The sequence below is a fragment of the Vulpes vulpes genome, chromosome 13 (assembly GCF_048418805.1).
Source record: "Vulpes vulpes isolate BD-2025 chromosome 13, VulVul3, whole genome shotgun sequence".
In the NCBI taxonomy this organism is placed as follows: Eukaryota; Metazoa; Chordata; class Mammalia; order Carnivora; family Canidae; genus Vulpes; species Vulpes vulpes.
The window spans coordinates 91,368,276-91,392,068 of NC_132792.1; positions in this window are offsets into that span (position 1 = coordinate 91,368,276).

Genomic DNA, 23,793 nt, shown 5'->3' on the forward strand with positions numbered 1-23,793 from the left:
GAATACAACTGAGCACTGGAAGATGGCCATTGTAAATAGAGGAACTATAGAGTTTAAGAGTCTACTGCAGCAGGCAGCCTAGTAGGGCACTCTGAAAAGGAAGCATGGTGAGAAGACAGTTTGTCCTGACATTGGATAGCCTAGATCTGGTCCTGCATTTGCCACACACCAGCTGTATGACTTGGAGAAGGTGAACTCTTGAGTCTCAGTTGTCCAGTATTCAAAGTGGGGATATTAATATGTTATACTCACATAATATATTGGAAGGTAGTATATGCCAAAAATTTTTTTTTAAGATTTTATTTATTCATTCATGAGAGACACAGAGGGAGAGAGGCAGAGACACAGGCAGGGGGAGAGGCAGGCTTCTCTCAGGGAGCTTGATGTGGTTCTGGAGCCCAATGTGGGACTTGATCCCAGAACTGGGATCATTCCCTGAGCAGAAGGCACATGCTCAACCACTGAGCCACCTTGGTGTCCCTAGGCTGAAATGTTTTATAGTAGTATGTTAATAGTAGTGTGCAATACCTGCACTTTGGATTTTAGTGACCAGAGGCTTTATTTATTTGATATACATTTTTATTCAAGTTCTGTCTAATTGCTACTTACTCAAATGTAAATGAAAGAAAAATTTGCTTTATAGGTGAGTGCTGCATGTGAGGACAAGGTCCAAAAGGTCAAAGATGAGGGTTTAAGTTCTAGCTCTGTCACTTACTAGGTTGAGGTATATGGCATTAACTAAGTTGTTTAACCTCTAAGATAGAATTTTCTTCATCTGAAAATAAGCTAATGATATATGTGCTGACAAAGCAAGCACTTAAAAATAAGAATAATTATAAACATTTTATATGCTTTGGAGGATTATTTTTAGATTTTATTATTTATTCATGAGAGACACAGAAGAAGAGGCAGAAGGAGAAGCAGGTTCCCTGCAGAAAACCCGATGTGGGACTTGATCCCAGGACCCCGGGATCACAACCTGAGCCAAAGGCAAATGCTCAACTACTGAGCTACCCAGGTGTTCCTACTTTGGAGGATTGTTGATGGGCTTTCCCAAGATGGATTTCCCAAGGAAATGTTCCCTATCCATCTCTGGTAGAATGATGTTCCCCATCCATCTTTGGTAGAATGATGTTTATCCAAATTTCCCTAAACACAGGTGAGTGATCAATTGCCAGAGTTAATAGGGGGCTTCAGCAGCAGCAGGTATAATTATGCATTTAGGTACAGATAGCAAATGGTTAACTTAACTCTTTTGTCTGATAGCATGCTCTGTTCTGCTTTGTTCTCTGAGATGTCATTTTGCTTCCAGAAAACCCAAGTCCTAAACTGAAGTATACTTTTGGTTAAACTTAATTTTTGCTTTATTAAAAATCTAACCCCTATACATTTAACTTGCCTCTTCAGTTCTCATAGAGTGACATTTCTGAATACCATGTATTTTTTAGGGTTAGCTCCTGGTATACACTGCCCTTGATTTAAATGAATGAGAGAGCCAAAATCAGAACAAAGAGAAGCAAGGCTTAGCTTCTGTAGGTTTAGAGTGTCCAATTCCAAGATATTTGTTCATTCGTTATTAACTTCCCTTGCTTATTATTTGGTTTCCTGGTGAGATTCGTAGTGTTGTCCTAGCTCATTCCCTGAAGGTTTACATTCTCTCTTTTGGTTGAGTACATTTTTATTTCTTTAGCAACATTTCTTTTGTTTTACATAGCCTCAAATGATATTTCTAATTCTCTTCTGATCTGTTGTATTTTTAAAGGAAAGAAACATTGTGTTAAAGGTAAAGAGTCTTTGAAGCAGCATAACATATATAATTTATATCAAGGAGGTGTTGGTGAAACCATCTCTGGGACTGAAAGATTTTAATGTGTTTGAAAAAGCTCACATTTTTAGGATGCAACTGCATAAATGTTCTTTTAGATTTGCAAGCTCAATCAATTTGCTTAGGTATTTTTAGATGAGAACTATATAAGTATTTTTCATTTCAAAAACACTAAAACAAGATGAAAAGTGGGAGCTTATTGCTCTGGCTTTTTTTGTCTTTTAGTGGAGATTAGCGAGGCAACTGATTACATCTCCTGGCAGAGTATATGCCCAAACCTATATCTACTTCCTGCATCAGGACTCTAAACAGAGAAGAGTGGCACAGAAACAGCGAAGAAGTCCCATTCCTGAACCTGTGGCCCCAGTAGAAATGACTGAGAGTAACAGTAGGGAGGATTTAGGAACTCTTCTTAGACAGAAATTGAGCTGGGGGTGAGTCTGAGTGTAAGTGTGTATGTGGGTATGTGTGTGTGTGTGTGTGTGTGTGTGTGTGTGTGTGTGTGAAGTGAGTCAGGAGTTAAACATTTGCTCTCAGAGGTCATTTGCATTGAGTACTTACTAAGAGTGTTTTAAATGCATAATTTCACTTAATTCTCATTATAACCCTGGTAAATTATTTTTTTGCTGGTGAGGGAGTTGAAACTCAGGGTGGTTAGGTAACTTGTTCATGGTCACACATTTAGTAAATGACAGTACTAGATTCTGACTTCAAAGTCCTAGTCTTCTTGTGTCACTGCTTTAAGGAAGCTTAAGAATTACCCTTCTCTAACACTGTGATACTTTTCAGGTTTGAAGACTGGATTTCCTCTTAGGCAGAGGGTCTTCCACTTATACAGATTGTCAAGATATTATCACCAAACATACGGTCTCTTATATGATAGAGAAGGCTCCTCTGGTATGGTACTCAATATCTGAATTGCTATGATTGGTACAAACAAACTTGTTATGCCATCTTCTTGCTTTTCCTCCTGGCTTTATCACCCCAGCCCTGGAATACCATTTTTCTATTCTCCCCTCTCTGGCAGACTAATCCTACTTATTCTTCAGATCCTAGTTTAGATATAATTTAGTTTAGAAGCGACGTGGGACTTGATCCCAGGACCCCAGGATCCACAACCTAAACCAAAGGCAGATGCTCAACCTGTGAGCCACCCAGGTGCCCCTTTACATCCTGTTATAATTATTTTACTTATTTTCCTATATACCCAGCTAGCTTGTTGGAAGAGGAAAAATGTCCCTGGGCTCTGCTATAATATCAGGAACTAACATACTGTATAGTACATCACAGACATGCAAGGTATCTGAATGTAGGCATAGCGATGTTAAGGCTAGCTAGAGGAGGGGTATTAAAACCACTATGATCTAGCCATTCCAAGTGATCGTAAGATCTGAGCAGAAACAGTGTGCTCACTATGTTAATACAGCATCAAGACAAATTCCCTACTTCTCCTTCCCACCAGATGGCTACTCTAAACTCAATAAATGTTGAATGACACTGTGAGTGCATCACTTGAGGAGCTATTTAGATGTACAGAAAGATGAAAGTATGGGCTTTTATCATTGAAAATGCTTTTACCCCTTTCTTTCCCTTCCCTTCTCTTCTCTCTCTCCTTTTTCTTTTTATAGGACAATCCAAAAAGAGACAAAAAAGAATTATTGGTTCTGGCTTGTATTTACTAATTTTTACTTAGAGATTATTTAAAAATATCTGAACACAATAGTAAAAAATAGTATTAATGCCAATATCCTAAAATGGGTTCAAATAGATTTTTATGCAAATAACAGCTTTGAAAAGGGATGGCTATTGTTATCAATAGATGCCCTCCCACTGAGCACTGAATACCACTAAAGCTAGCAAAATAATTACTATGAATTTAATTCTTCGTGTATTAGAATTGTGTCTAGGCCCTGGTTCTAAATAGTTCCAGTTAATGGTTCAAAAATCTAGAAACAATTGGGATTCTTGGTTTTGTTTAGAGGTAATGATCTTGTCTTCTGTGTACAAATAATGGTTTACGTAAATATTTCTTCAGTGAAGAAATTGATAAGCAGTGTCTGGGAACCCAATCCCACTCATTACCTAGATTAAATGTTTTTCCCTCTATGGGTCTTTGATGTTATCTTTCTGCCTTCAACTTTAAACTTGTGAGAAGATCCTTATTATTTCCTGGCTCAGAGAAAGGTAGTTTACCTTCTGACAGTCACAAAAACACAAGAAATAGCTCAGGGAAGGAATACAAAGAATAGGAGAGTGTAGAAACATATAATCTTTAGGCATTAAGATGCTACCATCTTTGAATGACACTTGAATTGCTTGACTTGACCAGATTTTCTTTTCCACCCATATCAATATTTCTTTCAGAACTATCGATAGGGGCACTGATATCCAAAGGGTTAATGTTCAGTAGGCTATAGTAATAGGTGCCATCTGTGGATCTGGGTATTAAAATCTCAAGGATTTCCTCATCAATCTGCAGGATTGAGGGTTTGGGGGAAATCCTTACTCTTCTGATGGCACACACTATCCCTCCAATAGGGAGAGGAACAGTAAACAGAGGTGAATTTGAACACTAACACTGGGGTTCAGAAGTGGATGGAGGCAGCATCAAGGGGTAACTACCCTGGAGGGAACTGGAGGGAACCTGAGAATGATCTTAATGATTCACAAAATCATGGATTTTGAGTTTGTAAATCGAAACATGGATTTTTCCCACCTTAGATTCAGAACAGGAGAATGATGATGTTGATGGTCAATTAGGAAATTAACATCAAACACATTTCCAGAGATGTGGAGAAATGACATGAAATTTTACATGCCATTTAGAAATTCTCAGATTTGGGTGTACCAAGACTTCCCCTGGGTACACCACCAGTCTTTCAGAACACGGTTTTCCTTCCTTGACTTTTTCAACATGTTGGCTTGAATTTTATGTGGTAAAAGCCTTGTAACTGCAGAACAAGGTCTCTTTTCCTTTTATAATATGTTGTCTTCTATTTTTTTCAGTTATAGCATTATCCCTGAATGGTGTACTGTAGATTGATTCAGAATGTCACAGCCAATAGATGGCATCCTTCCAGTCTGACTTGGCGTGACCTAGCAGAGCACCCTATAAACACCTGGTGGTCAACATCTTCCTAATTCTCTGCTCAAATGGGGCTGTCATTTGAGGAACTTGTTACTATTAAAGAGGCTATTTTGTGGGGGTTAGGAGCTGGTTCTTGGGGACTAATATATATACCTGGATACAATATCCCTGCTCTGTGTTTTTTTATCCATCTGCCAGGATGGGGTACACACTGGACCCTGGGACCAATCAGCTACGGCTGTATTTCCCTCGGATGGCAAATTTCAGTGGCTTACAATATCCAAGGTTTATTTCCCACTCTCATTTCATTTAGCATTGGTTTCAGCTTTGCTGCCCAAGTTCCCATCCCAGGACTTCAAGTTACAGACAGCCTGCTTCTGGGACACAGCAGTGTCTTGACATAGAGAAGGAGACTGGGGTAAATCCATGATGGCCTTTAAAGTGCTGAGATGTGACTCATGTTACTCTCTCATTTCATAGGACTTAGTCAACATGGGAAGAATTATAGTCCTCTTGTACAGAAGGGCTGATATGACAGCAGTTATTCACACACTAAAACAAACTACCACAGGCTTTCTCTAATTTTATCTCCTACCTCACTTTCATATATGAAGGATTCTAGTCCTACATAGCTACTTGCACTTTGTGAATGCACCGTGTACTCATCATGACTTTCCATTTGCCTCTCCACTGCCTAGGATTACTCTTCCCTTATCTGTCTGGTATCTTTATTTTCTTTTATGTGAGCTCTCCTGGGAAGTCTCTCCTAATCCTGTCAAGGAGTATGAAGTACTCTTTCCTCTCCCTCATGGCTCCTGGTACACAATATTGTCCTACTGCTTTTTAACCATAATGATCTCTTTTTCTCAGACTGTGAGGTTCTTGAGGACAGGATATATGTCTTATTTACTTCTCATCTCTAGCACTTAGCTCAGAACCTGACATGCACTTGGTAATCAGCATTTTATTGAATATTAAATAAACAAATAAACAAATGAAATAATACAAAAACAGATAAAGAAAGAAAATTTCCACCCAAGTTCATTTATACTAGTGCTCTCAGGCTATCTGTGATAGAAGGACCATGTTTAAAATGCTTAATTTTATGCAAATCAATACTTTTGTAAACACAGTAAAAATAAAAAACTGGAAAAATGATCAAGTACACGTTAGATTGCTATCAAAGTTTCCAAATGCTTACTCTTAGTTTCTGTATTTATCTCCTTAAAGACCAGTAACAAACACTTTGTGGTCTGTAGACTCTGTTTTGGATAGCACTGTAGTACTGTTAGATTATTTTTTCATTCAAAAGTATTTACTGAATTCCCTTGTGTGCCAGGCAGTGTTTGAGTGAAGGACATTCAGCAGTAACCAAGACAGACAAATATCCTGTTCTAAAGAGCCCGTCAGCTAGTAGGAGAAGTGGGCAGTAAGCTAGCCAGCAGTTTAATAAATAATTGAATGATTAGTGCTATGAGGGAAACAAAAGAAGGTAATGAAATAGAGAGTGATTGGATAGAGGGGGCTTTTACGAGTGGCCAGAACTTTCTCTAAGAAGGTGGCATTTGAGTGGACAGCTGAGAATTCTAGGCAAAGGGAGCAATGTTAGGGTCCTGAAGGAGGAACAAGCTTGGAGCAGCCAAGGAACTGACAGAAGAGCAGTATAACTGATGTTGAATAAACATGGAGGATTATGTCAGAGATGGAGTCTGAGAGTCAAGCCAAGGCCAGATCACACAGGACTTTGCAGACCATAGTCAGATATTCTGATTTGATTAAAAGTGTTATGGAAGCCATTGAAGGATTTTGAGCAGAGATGCATCATGGTGTGGTTTACTTCTCAAGGAAATTATTCCTCTCAACATTACTAACCATCAGAGAAATCCAATCAAAACCACAGAGATTTCATGTCACACCTGTTAGAATGGCTATCAGCAAAAAGACAAGAGAAAACAAGTGTTGGCAAGAATGGGAAGAAAAGGGAGCCTTTGTGCACTGTTGCTGGGAATGTAAATTAGTTCAGCCACAATGGAAAACAGTATAGAGGGTCTTAAAAAAATTTAATACAACTACCTTGTCATCTAGCCATCTTACTTCTGGATATATGTCCAAAAGAAATTAAATCAGAATCTTGAAAATATATCTGCACCCCAATATTCATTGTAGCATTATTGATAATAGCTAAGGTATACAAACAACATAGGTGTCAGGCAATGGATGAATGGCTAAAGATGTGGTACATATATACAATGGAATATTATTTCAACCAGGAGAAAGAAGAAACTTACCATTTGTGACAACATGGATGGACCTTGAGGACATTATGCTACGTGACATAAGCCAGACAGATACCATATGGTATCACTTATATGTGGAATCTTAAAAGACGTCAAACTCATAGAAATAGAGTAGAAAAGTGGGTGCCAGGACTGGGGCTGGGGAAGTAGGTAGCGAGTGGTTGGTAAAAAGGGTACAAACCTTTAGCTACAACATGAATAAGGCCTGGGAATTTAATATATAACATAGCAACTGTAGTTGATAACACTGTACTGTATGATTAAAATTTGCTAAGAGAGTAGAATTTAAATATTTTCTCACATACAGATAAATTAATTAATTAAATATGTGATTTAATGGATGTGTTAATTAACAAGATGGGAGAAATCCTTTCACAATGTATGCATATTATAAAAATATCATGATGTACACTTTAAATATCTTAGAAATTTAGTTGTCAGTTATACCTCCAGAAAGTTGAAAAAATAAAGGAAATCACTCTATATTAATGTGGTAAATGGATAGTATGGAGAAAAGCAGATCAGTTATGAGGTTATTACAGAAGTTCATATGAGTAATGGAGAAGGCTTCTCTTGGGCAGTAGATGTGAAGATGAATAGAAGTTGACAGATTCTGGATGTAGTTTGGAAAGAGAAAGGATGAGATCCACTGAAGGATTAGATATTGGATGTGAAGGAGAAATAGAAATCAAAAATGACTGCTAGAGGGATCCCTGGGTGGCTCAGTGGTTTAGCGCCTGCCTTCAGCCCAGGGCATGATCTTGGAGTCCTGGGATCAAATCCCACATCAGGCTCCCTGCATGGAGCCTGCTTCTCCCTCTGCCTATGTCTCTGTCTCTCATGAATAAATAAATAAAATCTTAAAAAAAAAAGATGACTGCTAGAGTTTCAGCTTGAGTAAGTGGGTAAATGAATAGTGGTTATCAACTGAGGTAGGGAAGGCAGGAAAGATACTGTTTAGTTGTTAGGGCATTAGGCCTAAAATTAACAGAAATTCATGTAATGTTTTTCTATTAAATATGTTTGTAGTAAGTTTTATAATATGGTCTTTATCAAATTACTGAAATTTCTTTCATTTTATTTTTGAGTGATATTTTAAGAATTATAAATAATTGCTGAAGTTTATTAAATGTTTCTTATGAACTTCGTAAACAAGTGATTTTCTCTTCTTTAGTTGAGACAAATTTTATGACCTTGAACAATTTTATAATATTGGATCAACACTGCGTTTTGTGATAAACACTCTCAGTCATGATATATAACAGCATTCTGTACAAATAATTGGAGGATATGCATTTGAACATACACAGAACTCATTTAGGAAAATTGACCTTGTTTTAGATCATAATTTTAAAGAATGGCTGTTATACGTTTTGTGATGGCAGTGCAATTGAATTTGGAAAAAAAACAACAAAATGTTAATAGGAAACTCCACTTTGGTTTGAAGATTAAGAAATGCTTACAAATAATTTAAATGAAAATTAGAAAAATACTTAGAATAGAAATGACAGTACTACACATCAACATTTGTGCAATGTGGTTATATGAATACTTTGTGGAAAATGTATACCCTTAAATGTTTTTATTAGTTACTAGCTTGTGGATTTTAGACCCACAAGATATCAAAGGTTTAGGCCTAATGCATTTGTAGGTGGGCCTGTCACTTGCCATAGATTCTAAGGGAAGCCTTTATTTGATTTATTTGTTTGCTTGCTTAAGCCTCTATGGAGATTTAGGACTACGTAGCAAATTCTCCTTGCTGTCTTCCTCTGGACCATAACTTATTAATTTTTCCATCTTACCTTTCCTCTGAGAGAACAGTTCATCCAAATCCCAACTTTATCTGATGTGGTCTCTAACCAGGCTGGGGACCTACCTAGGGCCTCACACATTGAAAACTAGATCATTGGGGGGGCATATGTATGTATACACTCTTAAGATAGCTGATGAATTTGGTGGTTCTTTATTTCCCTGGACTGATGTTCTGGCTTTGTACCTGGCCTCATATTTTTTTCTTTCATTCCTTGCAATCTTATCCATTTATTTAAAAAGTTATTTTATTTTCAGGGATCCCTGGGTGGTGCAGCAGTTTAGCGCCTGCCTTTGGCCCAGGGTGCGATCCTGGAGACCTGGGATCAAATCCCATGTCGGGCTCCCAGTGCATGGAGCCTGCTTCTTCCTCAGCCTGTGTCTCTGCCTCTCTCTCTCTCTGTGTGACTACCATAAATAAATAAAAATTTTAAAAAAAAGTTATTTTATTTTCAATATTTTTTTGAACACTTGAAAGTGTTATGTAGTAGGAAGATTTCAATAATTCTCTTCTGCTCTACTTCCAGAAACTTCAATCTATCCCAGTATATTTAATATATATTGTCTTTCAGTTCTAAATATTTTATTATTTTCATTATGACTTCTTCTTTAGTGTATTTCATGGTATGACTGCTTTTCAGCGTGTGAACATTTTCCCCCCTTTTTTATTGCATTCCATTTTTATTGCTTGTGATAGTATAATTTGGTTGTATCAAATAGTCCCTTTGGAACTCATGGAAAATTGGTTTAAGGCTAGTACGCTGTCACTTTTTATAAAAATGTAATTATTCACTTAAAAATATATTTTCTTAATTGTTAGGTGTAGAATTATATATATGTAAAGCTTTTCAATCTAGTGCTCAAATTTTTATACTTGTACTAATTTTTGTCTGCTTGATCTATCAGCTGCATAGAGACACATATTAATATTTCACTATATGATTGTGGATGTGTTAATATCTTTTCTTTTTTCTGCCATGTTTTCATTCATTTATTTGAGGCTTTCTTCTTAGGTCTCCTTCTGGACATTCTTTATAATTCTACCTCAAGGCAGCTGCATCATTAACTCACTTGCTTACCTCCACTGTTCCACTTCCTCTTCATTTCTTCTACCATTTTTTTTCCTCTTAGAACATTGGTTCATATATTCTACATAAGTTTGTACATTTTATCCAGTAATTCTAGAGGTTTGAAATGGAAGGTTTTTAGATTCTATTTCCTGGGACCCGAAGTTTACAGATTCCATTTAACCTATGGAACTGGATGAGATCACCTAGGGAGAGTATGAAATTTAGAACAGTGGGGGGCTGATCCACAGGGAACTTCAAGTATTTAGAGGATGAATATATACCTGAGTATGGCCTCCTTCTATTTTAGAATCTCTGCTCACTCTTTTCTCCTTAGAGGGTTCATGAATTCCTAGGCATATAAAAAGCAAATTAAGCAGAGGTAATAAAACAGAGGTCAGTCTTCCCCAAATATTCATTAGTATCTTAACCAAATATAAAACATAATAAAAAACATTGAAAAATATTATATACTTTGTGCACCAAGGCAGCTTGTTTTTTCTTGTTTATAGATCTGTGTCAAAATCATTCTTTCTTTTATTGAGTGTTAAGTATAAGGAAAACTTATATTGCTGGCATTTTATAAAAAATAAAGTGATGCCTACTTTTATTTGTTATATATTGAACCCTCTGGCAGAAGACAGCATAGTCATTGTTTTATGTCAATCTTCAGCAAGGGAGAAGAAAAAGCAGAAGGATTTTGAACTAGTATTCTCTGAAAGAAAAGTAAAAGAGAAAATGGCAACAACATATACAAGCAGAGCAGATTTACAATTTGGGGATTTACATTTTACAAACTTTAGGGATGAGAAAACTTGAAAAGATTAGGGTACATTTGAAAAGTTCTGAAGGATTTTAGAGATCTACTAAACTGCCTGGGCCCAAACAAATTAACCTGAAATGTTATGATATTTTCTTTTACAGTATCTCAAATGCTTCTGGAATTCCTGAGATATATAATCACACTGTGAGTAGACAGAATTAAAAACAAAACAAAATCTAAGGACATAGAGTCAAGGAATAATGAATAAGTGAACTTTGGAAAAGGATGAAGGGCCACAATGCTGATCGATAGTTTTTCTAATGAGAAAATACCTATAAGTTGCTTCAAAAAAATTTAGTGAACTTTTTTTGCATTTTGTAATGGTTGAGTTTTCAGGTGAACAATTCAGCTTGTCAACATTCTTAAATATATTAAGCCCAATTTGCATGTGCTTAGTATTAAAGCCAATTACAAATGATAATTAAAATGTTCAATTTGAAATGTAATACAAAAAGCCATCAAGTCTAGAAAGCAAATGAAAAATTGAAAAAAAAATGGTAATTCTACCCAGGTATTGCAATCTATTACAGATTTTTTCTAAAGAAAAGAATATTCTGAACTTTTAAATTTTTCTTAGCTTGACATCGAGCAGCTAGCTATTATTTTACGATTAAAGTATTTGCATAGTCAACTCATTTGACAAAGGAGCCAACAGTAATAATCCATGGGAGAAAAGACAGTTTCTTCCATATATGGTGCTGGAATAATTGGTTATTCACATGTAAAAGAACAAAACTGGATCCATATCTTATACCATTCACAAAAATTGACTCAAAATGGACTAGGTTTTTATAAGTTCTTTATATATTCTAGGTACTAACTTTTTTATCTGATATATCATTTGCAAATACCTTCTTCCATTCTGTTGGTTACCTTTTAGTTTTGCTGATTGTTTTCTTCACTGTGCAGAAGCTTTCTATTTTGATGTAGTCCCAATGTTTATTTTTGCTTTTATTTTCCTTGCCTCACTATCTAGAAAGTTTCTATAACCGATGTCAGAGAAGTTAGTCTATGTTGTCTCCTAGGATTTTGATAGTTTCAGTTCTCAGATTTAAGTCTTTAATTCATTTTGAATTTACTTTTGTATATAGTGTAAGAAAGTGGTCCAATTTCATTATTTTGCATGTTGCTCTCCAGTTTTCCCAGCACCATTTGTTCTAAAGACTTTTTCCCATTAGATATTCTTTCCTGGTTTGCCAAAGATTAATTGACCATGTAATCGTGGTTTTTGGGGGGGTTTTCTGTTCTGTTGATCTATGGGTCTATTATGTGCAAATACCATACTGTTTTGATCACTACAGATTTGTAATATAACCTGAAGTCTGGAATTGTGATGCCTTCCCTGTACTTTTCTTCTTCAAGATTGCTTTGGCTATTTGGGATCTTTTCTGGTTCCTTAGAATTTTAGAATTGTTTGTTCTAGCTCTGTGAAAAATGCTGGTGATATTTTGATAGGGATTGCATTAAATGTGTAGATTGCTTTGGGTAGTATAGACATTTTAACAATATTTGTTCTTCCAATCCATGACCATGAAATGTCTTTCCATTTCTATGTGTCATCTTCAATTTCTTTCTTAAGTGCTTTATAGTTTTCAGAGTATGGGTCTTTTACCTTTTTGGTTAGGTTAATTCCTACATACCTTATAGTTTTTGGTGCAATTGTAAATGGACTGATTCCTTAATTTCTTTTTCTGCTGATTCATTATTGTTTCGAAAAGCAACAAATTTCTGTACATTCATTTTGTATCCTAAAACTTTACTGAATTTATCAGTTCTAGCAGTTTTTTGGTGGAGTCTTTCAGGTTTTCTTTGTAGTATCCTGTCATCTGCAAATAGTGGAAGTTTGATTTCTTCCTTGCTGATTTGGATACATTTTATTTCCTCTTGTCGCCAAATTGCTGTGGCTAGGATTTCCAGTGCTATGTTGAATAAAACTAGTGAGAGTGGAGATCTTTGTCTTGTTCCTGACCTTATGACCTTATGACCTTATGACCTTATGACCTTATGCTCTCAATTGTTTTTTTGTTTTTGTTTTTGTTTTTACCCATTAAGGATGATGTTTGCTATTGGTTTTTCATATATGACCTTATTATGTTGATAGGTGTTCCTTCTAAACCTACTTGTTTAGGGTTTATCATGAATGGATGTTGTACTTTGTCAAATGCTTTTTCTATATCTGTTAAAATGATTATATAGTTCTTATTCTTTTTCTTATTGATGATATCATGTGTCACATTGATTGATTTGTGAATATTAAACCACCCTTGCAAAGTATGAATAAATCCCACTTGATTATGGTAAATGATTTTTTTTTTTCATGTGTCATTGGATTTGGTTTGCTAGGATTTTGTTGAGGATTTTTACATCTATGTTCATCAGAGATATTGGCCTATAGTTATCTTTTTTGTTTTGTCTTTATCTGGTTTTGGTATCAGGGTAATCCTGGCTTTGCAGATATGAGTTTGGAGGTTTTTTTCTTTTTTATTTTTTTAATAGTTTGAGAAGAATAGGCATTATCTCTTCTTTAAATATTCGGTAGCTGGGTTGGGGGATGGAGTGACTGGGTGACGGCCACTGAGGGGGGCACTTGACAGGATGAGCACTGGATGTTATATGTTGGCAAATCAAACTTCAATAAAAAAAAAAACATATGTTATAAAAAGATAAATAAATGTTTGGTAGAATTCTCCTGTGAAGCCATCTGATTCTGGACTTAGTTCTGGGGAGTTTTTTGATTATTGACTCCATTTCTTTCCAGGTGATTGGTCTGTTCAAATTTTCTATTTCTTTCTTATTCAATTTTGGTTGGTTATGTTTCTATGAATCTATCCATTTCTTCTAGGTTGTCCAGTTTGTTGGCATATAATTTTTCAAAATATTTTCATATCTGTTTGTATTTATGTGATACTGGTTGTTATTTCTTTTCTCTCATTTGTGACTTTATTTATTTAAGTCATGTATCTTTTTTCCTTGATAAGTCTGGCTAAACGTTGATCAATTTTATTGGTCTTTTTTTTCCAGAGAACAAGCTCCTGATTTCATTGATCTATTTTTTTAACTTCATATCTCACTTATCTTTGCTGTCATTTTTATTTTTTTCTACTGTATTTAGGTTTTTCTTGATATTATTTTTCTAGCTCCTTTAGGAGTGAGGTCAGGTTGTTTAGTTCAGATTTTTCTTGCTTCTTGAGGTAGGCCTGTATTGCTATAAACTTCCCTCTTAGAACTGCTTTTGCTCCATTCCAGATGTCTTGAACTGTTGTGCTTTCATTTTCATTTGTGTCCACGTGCTTTTAAATTTCACTTTTATTCCCTGGTTGCCCCATTCATTGTTTAGTAGCATGTTTCTTAACCTTCATGTATTAGTGGTCTTTCAAGATTTTTTCTTGTGGTTAAATTCTAGTGTCATAGTGTTGTGGTCAGAAAAGATGCATGGCATGACTTCAGTCTTTTTGAATTTGTCAAGGCTTGTTTTATGGTCTAATATGTGGTCTATTCTAGAGAATATTCCATATTCACTTGAAAAGAATATATGTTCTACTGTTTTAGGTTGGCATGTTTGGAATATATCTGATATATATATTAAATCCATCTGTTTCAGTGCGTCATTCAAAGCTTGTTTTCTTGTTGATGTTCTGTTTAGATTTTCTGTCCATTGATGTAAACGGGGTGTTAAAGTCCCCTACTATAAGCATATTATTATAAGTTAGCTACTTTATGTTTATTATTAACTGTTTTATGTACTTAGGAGCTCCTATATAGTTGCATTAATATTACAATTGTTATATCTTCTTATTGGATTGCCCCCTTTATTATTAATAGTGTCCTTTCTCTCTTGTTACAATCTTTGTTTTAACATGTATTTTGTTTGATATAGGAATTGCTACTCTGGTTTTCTTTTGACATCATTTGCATGATAAGTGTTTCTCCATCCCTCACTTTCAATCTGCAGGTATCTTTAGTTCTAAAATGAGTCTGTCTCTCTCTCTTTTTTTATGACTTTATTTATGTATTCATGAGAGACAGAGAGAGAAAGGGGCAGAGACAGAGGCAGAGGGAGAAGCAGGCTCCATGTAGAGAGCCTGACATGGGACTTGATCCCAGGACCACAGGACGACCATGCCCTGAGCCAAAGGCAGCCGCTCAACTGCTGAGCCATGCAGGCATCCCTAAAATGAGTCTCTTGTAAGCAGCATATAGTTAGATATTATTCTTTTTTTTAAAATCCATTCTGTTACCCTATATATTTTTATTAAAGCATTTATTCCTTTTACATTCAAAGTAGTTATTGATAGATATGTATTTATTACCATTTTATTACCTCTTTAGTAGTTATTTCTGAAGTTTTCTTCTGGTCCTTACTTGTCTATTTCTGTTTCATAGTTTGCTGGTTTTCTTTACTGTTGTATTTGGATTTCTTTCTCTTTATTCTTTGCATATTTATTATAGTTTTTAATTTGTAGTTACCATTAGGTTTGTATATAGCATCTTCTGCATAAAGCAGTCTATAATAAGTTGATGATTTTTAAAGTTTGAGTCCTTTCTTTATTCCTCTCCTCCCCACATTTTAGGTATATGGTGACATATTTTATATCCTTTTATTTTGTGAGATTCTTGACTGATTTTTTATGGAAATATTTACTTTTATTGCCTTTGTGTTTCTTACCTTCTTACTGTAATTTTTTTTGTCTTTCCACTCAGAGTCCCCTTTAATATTTCTTGCAGGGCTGGTTTAGTGGTTATGAACTCCTTTAGTTTTTGTCTAGGAAACTCTTTATCTCTTCTCTTGTTTTGAGTGATAGCCTTGCTAGATAGAGTATTCTAGACTACAGATTGTTCCTATTCAGCACTTTGAATATATCCTTCTAGTCCCTTCTCTTTTGGGAAGTTTCTGCTGAAATATCTCCTGATAACCTTATGGGGTTTCCTTTGTATGTAACTATTTTTGTCTGGGTGCTTTAAAATTTTTTTCTTTAGCACTATCTTTTGTTATTTTAATTAATATATGTCTGGTGTGGCTCTGCTTTCTTGATTTGTTGGGGGTTCTCTGTACCTTTTGATTCTGGATAGCTCCTTCCTTCTCCAAATGAGGGAATTTTTCAGCAATTATCTTTTCAAATAAATTTTCTGTACCTTTTTCTCTCTTCTTTGGGACTCCTATAATGTAAATATTATTATATTTGATGGAGTCTCTGAGTTCCCTATATCTATTCTTGTTTTACACAGTTCTTTTTTCTCTCTTTTGTTCAGCTTGATTATATTCCATTATTTTGTCTTCTGGGTCATTAATTTGTTCTTCTGGTTCTTCTAATCTGCTGCTCTTTCCATCATTGTGTCTCTCATTTTGTTTATTAAGCCTTTTATTTCTGTTATGTTATTCCTTATCTCTATGTTACAGGTCTTACTGATGTTTTCCACTCTTTTCTCAAGTCCAATGAGTATCTTTATGATCATCACTTTAAATCCTTTATCAGGATTTAAATTTTGCATGTTACTTATATCTGTTTGACTTAGATCTCTGGCCATGGCCTTGTCCTGTTCCTTCATTTGGTAGTAATTCCTTCTAATTTTGTCTAAGTCTCTGTGTCTGCTTCTGTGAGTTAGGAAAGCCAGATATGTCTTCTGTTCTTGAGGGTAATGGCCATATGAAGAAGAGGTCCTATAGTGCCCTGCAATGTGGTATGCCCTGTTCTCCAGGCCTGACATTTCAGGGGGTTTCTTCAAAGTATGCTGTGTTCACTCTGCTGTTATGTACTGGCTACTTTATTCTTTAGGTTCATTGTCCACAGAGGCTCTTTTTGCCTGTTATAGGCAGTATCTGGTCCCGGGCCTGAATGTGGTACATTTTAATGAGGTATGCTCTGATCTGTTTGTGAAATGAGACCAGTCACCACTGCTTATAAAACTGAGGCCCTGCAAAACTATTGGGTTTGGAGACAGTGTAGGCAGGGATTTGGACCAGTTTTCTGGGGGAGGGGTCCTGCCAGGCTGGGACTGAAGCGAGTGTAACTGGGATGGGTGGTTACACCACAATGCAGGGTGGGCAGGGCTTGGTGTAAGCAGGTTATGTAGTGAGTATCAGTCCTGCGCTTGTTCCTGAAGGTGGCTCTGTGTTTACACTGGGAGAGTTGACTGATGCCTGTCAATTTCTTTGTTCCTAGTTGTATCTCTCCATGAATGCTGCCTTTCTTGAACAAACTCCAAGATGAGCAAATAACCTCCACTGTATGCCCCAGGAACTTTTAAGATTGCTATTTCCATGCTATGTGTGTATAGGTATCTTCCCTGCCTTCTCTTTAAGAGCAGCCCCAATGTCCTCTGAGCTGTCCCATAGCCAAACATGTTGACCTTTAAAACCCCATTCTTTAACCACCTGACTGCATGAACTCAAAAAATTTGCCCTTCTTGCTTTCTAAGCCAATTGCTATGGGGATTCATTTTCCCCATATGAACCCACCTGTGTGCTAGTCTACCTCTTGCCCTTTTCTAAGACCAAGGCTCCCTCCACACCAGAGCATCGATGATTTGTTTTTCTCCAAAATCTCTCTGCACTTCCTGCCTTCTTTGACGTGGCCTCTTCTCTGCCTTTAGTTGTGGGCATTGTTCTGCCAGTCTCCAGGTCAATTTTTGGGTATTTAGGATGTTTTGGTAGCCATTTAGTTGTGGGACAAGGCAAACCTAGGGTCCTCCCACCTAACTGCCATCTTCCACTCCAGCAGTCAAAATGACTTGTGCACTGTGGATGGGGACATAAATTAATACAGTCACCATGGAAAACAGTGTGGAGGGGCCTCAAAAAAATTTAAAATAGAATCATATGATCAAGCAATTCCACTTCTGAGAATATATCCAAAGGTCACAAAAACACTAATTCAAAAAGATATCTGCAGGGATCCCTGGGTGGCCCAGCGGTTTGGCGCCTGCCTTTGGCCCAGGGCGCGATCCTGGAGACCCGGGATCGAATCCCACGTCGGGCTCCCGGTGCATGGAGCCTGCTTCTCCCTCTGCCTGTGTCTCTGCCTCTCTCTCTCTCTCTCTGTATGACTATCATAAATAATAATAATAAAAAAGATATCTGCATGCCAATATTTATAGCAATATTATTTACAATAGCCAAGAAAACATGGAAACAACCTAAATGTCCATTAGCAAATGAGTCAATAAAGAAGTCATGGTATATATAAATACAATAGAATATTATTTGGCCATAAAAACCGAGGCAACTTTATCATTTGCAGCAACATGGATGGACCTTGAAGGCATTATGCTGTGTTAAAGAAGTCAGAGAAAGACAAATACTATATGATCTTACCAAAAAACAAGCTCATAGGAAAAGAGATTAAACTTGTGGCAAAAAACAACAACAACAAAAACAAACAAACAAACAAACTTGTGGCTAATCGAAGCAGGGAGTAGGGGAAGAGGGAATAGGAAGTAGGTGGTCAAAAGTACAAACTTCCAATTATTAGATAAATAAATATTAGGGATGTGCTTTAAAGCTCCTGGATGATATATAAGAAAGTTGTTAAAAGAGTTAAAAGTTGTTAAATCTTGAGTTCTTTTCACAAGGAGAAAAAAATTTTCTTTTTTCTTCTTTTTTAAATTGTATCTATAGGATAAGATGGATGCTAGCTGAACCTATTTTGGTAATTATTTCACAATATATGTAGATCAAACTATTATGCTATATACCTTAAAATTATACAGTTATATATGTCAATTACTTCTCAATAAACCTGGAAAAAATTTAAAACTGAAAAACACTGCAGAAAATGTATAGAATTGTGCATTTTCATTTAGAGTTATCGTCTGATTAAAATTATGTTTTCTCAGTTCATAAGTCTTTGATATCTTAGTGGACTTAGATGAGATTACTAAACTGCCAATGCTGGAGGCAGTATTTAGACTTTAAAGGCTGGATTCAAATAATGGCAGGTAAATATAAAAGTCTTATATTTAGCATCACATGCCATTATTGCACTTCTGAATTTTACAGTATTTTTGTGACTCCTTCTTTTTTTGTGATGCACACTCCTTGAGAGGACCATTTCTGTTGATTCTTTTACCATCTATGTTAGTATTCTGTAGAGTTATGTCCTAGGATAGTTTTGCTTTTCATTCTACTCTCTTCTCCAGGACAATTTAATTTATTTCTATCTTCAATTATCATCTGTATGGTAATTAATTTATGCCATAGTCTTTGGATTATTTCCAGAAGTACACACCCGACTGCCTAATATACTTTTCCATTTTCCCACCTTTCAAACTTTGTCTAAGCTTGAACCCACAGTATAATCTCCCAAAACCATGTATTAGCCTTTATTCTCTCAATGAGTGAAGGTCTTTTGTTGTCTAAAATAATAATAAAAAAATATAGGTTTCATCATTAAATCTTATTTTTCCCTCACTTCTGCCCCTGTTGATCACTAAGTATAATTGATTCTACTTGTTATTGACTCTGAAATATATTTATTTCTCTCTATTCTGACTGGTCCCAGTGCAGTAGGTATCGTTACTTTTGTGCCTAGATCACTGCCATAATTAGTCTTCCTTAATCCTGCCTTGCCGGGATGGTGCTCTACTATGCATATCTGGTCATGTGACTTCTTTGCCTAAAACTCCTCCCACATTTTTTAAGGTCATAATGTAAACAACAAAACTATTAAAGAAGTAAAAATATAGAAGAATATATTTTTTAAAGATTTTATTTTTTATTTATTCATGAGAGACACAGAGTGAGAGAGAGAGAGGCAGAGACACAGGCAGAGGGAGAAGCAGGCCTCATGCAGGCCCCGATGTGGGACTCAATCCTGGGTCCCCAGGATCACACCCTGGGCTGCAGGCAGCACTAAACTGCTGCGCCACTGGGGCTACCCATAGAAGAATATTTAAATCATCTTATAGCGATAGAAGCTTTTAAGTTTCTGAAAAACCCGGAAGCCAGAGGTGAGTGGATTTGTTTATTGTACTATAGAAGCAAACTTGCCTTCCTGATTCACCTTTTGCTGTTGTCCATTAGCAACATTGCAATATGTTAGTTCATCTTTTTTCACTGAGTATGCATGCCATTTGTGGGAGAATATAGTGGGAATTAGAATACCTAGGCTCTGTCTGGGCATACTGTTCTTATCTGAGTAATGAGGCAGGTAGATTGGTAAAAACTACTATCTACTGTATGAAGAGCTTCATGATCACCTAACAAAGTTCAGGCGTATATGTTATAATAACGTGAAATTGAAAGGGTAAACACTCTCCAATCACCTTAGCTTTTCTGTGTACCATTTGTCACATTGTCTCCTGATTATGACTATTATGACCTGGATTATGTTTCCCAAAATTCATATGATGAACCCCCAACTCCAAACCTCAAAATGTGATTCTGTTTGGAACTAGGGCCTTTAAAGAGGTGATTAAGTTAAAATGAGGCTGTTAGGGTAGGCCCTACTCCATTTTCACAGGCATACAGACACCAGGGATGTCCAAACACAGAGGAAAGACTACATGAGGACAGTGAAGGAGGTGTTTTCTGCAAGCCAAGGAGAGAGGCCTCAGTAGCCAACCCTGCCATCATCTTTATCTCAGGCTTCCAGCCTCTAGAACCGTGAGAAAACAAATTTCTGTTAAGCCACCTATGGCAGCCCTGGCAAACTAATACTTTGGTGAGCTGATGATGATTTCTAAGACAGTAGTCATCATGCTTCATTTTCCAAGGAGGACATAATATCTTCCCTGTAAGGACTCACCTGCTCCCTGATGCTCCTTTCCTGGCTTACATTTTCCAGCACTGCAGTTAGTACCCATACCCATTATTATTTTGTCTCCATGACCAAAGGTGATAGAATTTAACAAGTACTGAAAAGAGTTAGTATCAAGTCCTTTTTCAAGTCTGGGAGTGGAAGCTTCTGCTAACAGCTGCTGTTTTCCTAATGCTCGTGCCTCTCTCAGTGTTGAACACTCCCACCCTCTGGTTTTGAGCTCCACTCACTTAAGCAACTTGGTCACTCCAACTCCATGAATATTGTGGTCATCAGAGATAACGATCTACTATTTCGTGCAGTAGAGCCCACTTTGCAGCCCTTGCTTCAGTCCTATGAATGTATCTCTTTCTAGGTTGTAGGCTCTTCCATTCTGCCTCATCTCACTGTCAACAGTCCTGGAATGGGTCATGTTATTATATGCAAAGCCTTTACATTTCTTGATTCCTTTGCTAGCATGCTTGTCCAGCCACTTCTTTCATTAATACCAGCTCTTCCTTTGGATCTAAGCTCAAATTACTCTTTCTCCCAGATAAGGCTTGGTTCTCTTACTATCATAGCAGCCTGTGTCTTTCCTTCATAGATCTCTCCCATTTATCTTATACTTTCTTCAATTATTTGATGTATACCTCTCTCCATTAGTATACTGTGACCTCATTAAACCTAATGTTGAATGCCATCATATCCCTAATGGCTAGTACCAAGGCTGCCACATAGTAGGTAAAAACATTAATTTGAGTGAAATGAATGAAATAGGACTTTTATTACTGGCCATTTATGTCGCATCATTTAGACTTGTAATTCTAATCTCCTACTTTCTGTCTGAGATCTTTCTGAGATCTCTAACTCACCTTCTTCTCTTTTTTGTCATCTACTGCCACACTCTGGAACATCTCCTTTGGCCAGCTACTACATTATATCTTGATTGAAATGTTTCAAAAGTTTATGCTCAAAAGATGATCTATAATTTTCTACTGTAAGCTTCTACTTAGGCTGTTATAGTCATTTACTCTCTCAAGCCTCTAGAGTACTTTTTCCCCATAGAGCAGATTCATGAAGAAATTTTATTAGATTTGATTTTACAAAAGGGAAAACAGTTGTGTTTGGTTTGCAAGGAAGCCAGTAGACTCAGGTTGATTAAAAACCTCTTTTACAAGTGCAGGAGCAAGAATGGAAAATGTAATAAAGCTGAAATCAGAGACATAACTTTATTTTTACTTTTTAGTATCACTATAATTTCCCTCCTGGAGATTACTTCATTGAAGTATATAGTTTAATCTTCTTTCTATAATGACTGATTCAGGCCAATATGGCTGACATGTTCTGCTACTCCCTCTCAGTAGCAGAGTAAAAGATGTTATAATGCAAGCAGGTGGCAAAGGTACTAAGACCAATAGGGGTGAGCACTAGGTTGACACCGAAGGCTATAGACACTGCTGAGGCAATTCACTTCTTGGCTGATCACAGACCTCTGAAGAAAGCTTTCATTGTTTTCTTTTTCATGTGGAAGAGAACCCTAATTATGTAAGCCATCCTGAACTGTTAACAGTAGTGCCTCTAGTAGGCAGAATTATGGTTCTCCAAAATGCCCGCATCCTAATTCTATAGACTGAATGTTTGTTTCCTCAAAACTCACATGTTGAAGTCCTAACTACCAATATTATGGTATTAGAAAGTGGCTCTTTGGGGAAGTAATTAGGTCACAAGGATAGAGCTCTCATGAGTGAGATTAGTGTCCTTATAAAAGAGACTCCAGAGAGCTCCTTCACCCTTCTGTTACGTGAGGACACAGTGAAAAGATGGCCATCTAAGAACCAGAAAGCAGATTTTCACCAGGCTCCTTATGTCCATTCCCCTTCACTCAGTTTGCCCATCTTTCCTACTCCCCTCTTCTCTATTTATGGGTTTGTTTCTACTTTTTGTTTGTTTATTCATTTGTTTTGCCTTTTAGATTCTAATATAAGTGAAATCATATAGTATTGGTCTTTCACTGACTTATTTCACTCAGCGTAATATCCCTCAATTCCATCCACGTTGTTGCAAATGGGAAGATCTCATCCTTTTTTATGGCTGAGTAATATGCTATTGCATATATGCTACATCTTCTTTTTCCATTCATGAATTGATGAACACTTAGGTTGCTTAAATATCTTGACTCTTATACCTAATGCTGCAATACACAAAAAAAGTGTATTAGTGTTTTTATAGTCTTTGGATAAATAGCTAGTTGTGGAATTACTGGGGTCACATAGTAATACATTTTTAGTTTTTTGAGCAACCTTTATACTTTTTTCCACAGTGGCCGTACTAGTTTGATTCCCACCAACAGTGTACAAGAGTTACTTTTTCTCCACATTCTCACCAACACTTGTTATTTATTTATTTATTTATTTATTTTTTATTTTTTATTTTTTGATTCTAGCCATTCTGAAAGGTGATGTCTCATCATGGTTTTGATTTACATTTCCCTGATGATTAGTGATGTTGAGCATCTTTTCATATGTATGATTACTGATTTTAAATGTTAATTTTGTCAGTTAATTTTGACACTAAACTCTATTTGTTTTCAGTCATGTTGTACATGTAGCATGGTTTCTGCTTAATTACAAAGCATCATAGTTACTGGCTAATATGATAGGTTAATATTTACTTACTTTGGACAAACTGTAGGAGAGTGGCTACTGACCTCAAACTTACGTGACTTGAATTTGACTGTGATTTATAAAGTGTACTTATTTATGAAATAATGGCATTGCATTTCAAGGCATCAGGGTCTAGAATTACATAGACCTAGGGTTTAATTCCATATTGCCATTTATAAGCTATATGAGTTTGGGAAACTTACTTCACATCTCTATGCTTTTTAAAATGTAATTAACAGGGGGTGGGGCAAGATGGCGAAAGAGTAGGGTCCCCAAGTCACCTGTCCCCACCAAATTACCTAGATAACCTTCAAATCACCCTGAAAATCTACGAATTCGGCCTGAGATTTAAAGAGAAAACACCTGGAATGCTACAGTGAGAAGAGTTCACGCTTCTGTCAAGGTAGGAAGACGGGGGGAAAAGAAATAAAGAAACAAAAGGCCTCCAAGGGGGAGGGGCCCCGCGAGGAGCCGGGCTAAGGCCGGG